This window comes from Limulus polyphemus, unplaced genomic scaffold (assembly GCF_000517525.1).
Source record: "Limulus polyphemus unplaced genomic scaffold, Limulus_polyphemus-2.1.2 Scaffold20, whole genome shotgun sequence".
Taxonomy (NCBI): domain Eukaryota; kingdom Metazoa; phylum Arthropoda; class Merostomata; order Xiphosura; family Limulidae; genus Limulus; species Limulus polyphemus.
The window spans coordinates 1455002-1457830 of record NW_013665630.1 but is presented as its reverse complement, the minus strand read 5'-3'; the positions used below and the strand labels follow the sequence as shown (position 1 = coordinate 1457830).

General features: G+C 40.6%; 1 protein-coding gene across 2 annotated transcripts in view; it reads left to right on the top strand.

Annotated features, from left to right (window-relative positions):
• Positions 1-2829, top strand: part of LOC106458044 (protein lin-54 homolog) — an 81457-nt gene that overhangs the window by 64087 nt on the left and 14541 nt on the right. The window lies entirely within an intron of this gene.

Below are 2829 nucleotides of genomic sequence, written 5' to 3'. Positions count from 1 at the left end.
TTTGTTAACAAAAGTACAAACAAACTGAAGAAAAGGAAAGAACATTGATGTCAAATGAATATGCATTCTCATTCATCCTTTTTTTGTGTGTGTAAAATCTACATATATTAATATCAAAACCACATGTTGTGGTATTGCATCTGGAGCATCTCATTTCAGTGACCAACAGTAATCAGCCATCATGCTAATGTTTCACTTTCCTTGGTACCTTCTCTCCATTTCCCTGATGTCTTGATGAAACCTTTCCCCTTGTTCTTTGCTGACAGCACTGAGATTTTTAGAGAAACAGTCATCCCAAAACATACATACCTCTGCTGACATTTGTAGCTATTTCTCAGTCTTCATCTTTGGTATCTAAACATTGTGTTTGCTTGCTCCAATTTTTATACCCCACTTGACTTCCCTCTACAAATTCTAATTTGCAAAACATTACACTGGCCATCACACACCCTCTAGGAAGGTACTGTATAAAGCATAAATCACTGTATGCAGACAATATAATCACTTTTTCTTGACAAAGTGCTAGGAGTCACATTTTCTTCTATAAACTTTTGAGAGTAGTCTGGTGTTCTTTTTGTTGTTTTATTCCCATTGTCGATATTTCATTGGGTTTCTTCTGGAGTTTAAAAAAATAATTTGTGAGTATAAATTCCCTTATAACGGTTTTTGGCACAGAGGCTAACTAGACCTCATCTATTCCTCCTCTGTTGTCTGATAGTAGTTTGGGGGGGGGGGCTGTCTCGGTGGAGGCCGTGCGCAACTGGAGTCAGAACGAGTTGTATTCTTTTATGCAACCCAGGGGTTTCTCTCTGGGGTGTTTGGAGTTGGCTTATCTTCATGAACCTGAATATACTGGGGAGAATTTGGACATTGTTTTCTGCTTCTTCTTTCACTAGGGCTGCCTTGGTATCATGATTGATTTGTAGATGGTACTTATTGGATTGAGATGCCTTGTTGGAGGGTATTTGTTTGCCATCCACTTCTCTTTATGATTTCCAGGAGGCACCCTTTCTTCAACCTTACTAGTTTGCTGGAGTCCCTGAAAGTTTCTAAGCCTGATTAGATACGGCATGTTTGCAGTCTTCTCTTCTACTCCAACAGATAATTCTGGAGGATCAACCATTCATGTCTCATGGCCCCCATCTTTGACACCTCATCCAATTGGTTTTATGCAGGAGGACCAGGTGTTGCAGTTCCATGCTCTCCCATCTTGATTCAGCACCATATGTTTTCTGTCAAGTAGTACGAGCCTTTGAGTAGCATCTCCATTTTCTGGATTTGTGCATACATCACTATTTGGAAGATTGACTTCTTTTGGCACCACCCCATCACGTTGCTTAACTACATCCACAAATTCTCATTTCCGCAGCCAGAAGCGTGGGCTTCATTAGCACGTTAGAAAAAGCCATTTTCTCACCAACTCTATACATGGTCCATTTCGAGGTGTAGACCTCAACCATCTCCCCTTATACTTCACACTATGGATGGCCCATATGTGATCCCTTCAGTGATCACTTTGCAACCAGTGGCTCATGCATACCTATCCTTTGGTTCAAACAGTCTCTTGGCTCAAGAACACCTTGCAGATCTCAAGTGGTGGCTTGACTGGAACAACACAATTATCGAGGTCCAGATACCACCTTCTCTTCTGGAAATCTCTTCATAGATGGAGTGCTTTTTCTTCTGGGGCTGGAATTCCAGGGTATTTGGACTGACTACAAATCTACTCTGCATATCAACATTCTCGAACTTTTTGCAGTACATCAAGCAATAATTCCAAGTCTTCCTCTCTTGCACGGCAATATTGTTATGATCCATTTGGACAACTCCATGGTGGTTTCATATCTTTCTCATACGGGAGGTACTCATTCTTGTGATCTTTTTTTCCGGGCTTTGGGTCTTTTTTTTTTCAGCTCATTCCAAGGACATCCATCTTTTCCCTGTCATGTGCCAAGGGTTATGAATTTGATAGCAGATCATCTTCCAACAGAATGGATGTTCCATCAGGAGGTCTTTCAATGGATTTGTTTTCAGTTTGGATCTTCAATGATCAATGCTTTCCATCAGGAATGGACAGGATTATATTTGTATGCCTGTCCTCCTGTTTGTCTCTAACCAGAGTCTTGTCTATGATTTGTTCCACCCCCATGTCGAGTTTTCTTTTGGCCTGCTCAGACATGTTTTCCTCTTCTTCAGTTGCTCCAGAAATGTCCACCACTACCTATTTGCTCGTCTTTGTTGAGACAACCTCGGTCCAACATTCAACACCCGGACATCGACTCCAGCTTCATGAATGGAAGTTATGCGATCCATTGCCTAACACAGGGGTTTAACTTCTAAACATTCCATTTATTCCATCTATCAGTGAAAATGGACTACATTTCGTCAGTGGTGTCTTTGGTGATCCTTCAACCCACTTCATCCAACAGTCTCCATAGTTTCACATTTTTTGAGAGAGGTTTGTGTTCTTCTACCTTGCATTATATACAGCATCCTTAGCTGCTCCTTTTCACTATTCTACATATAGGACAGTTTTTGACTTTCCTGTGCTATCTTATCGTACGATCCTTTCATATTCTTCTACCCAAACAACCTTTTAAAATTGCCTGATTGGGACTTTAGAGTTGTTGTACATGCATTTTCATTTTATACCTTCAATCCTATGGCCTCCTGTTCATTGTATCACCTTTCCCTCAAGATATATTTTTATTCTTGTTAGCTTCCAGATACTGCTGTTCTGATTTATTTGCCATTCCCTGTTCAGCAGACTCTCTATAATTCCACCTATGTTTTGCTCTATCCAGACAGATCCTTTCTACCAAACACACT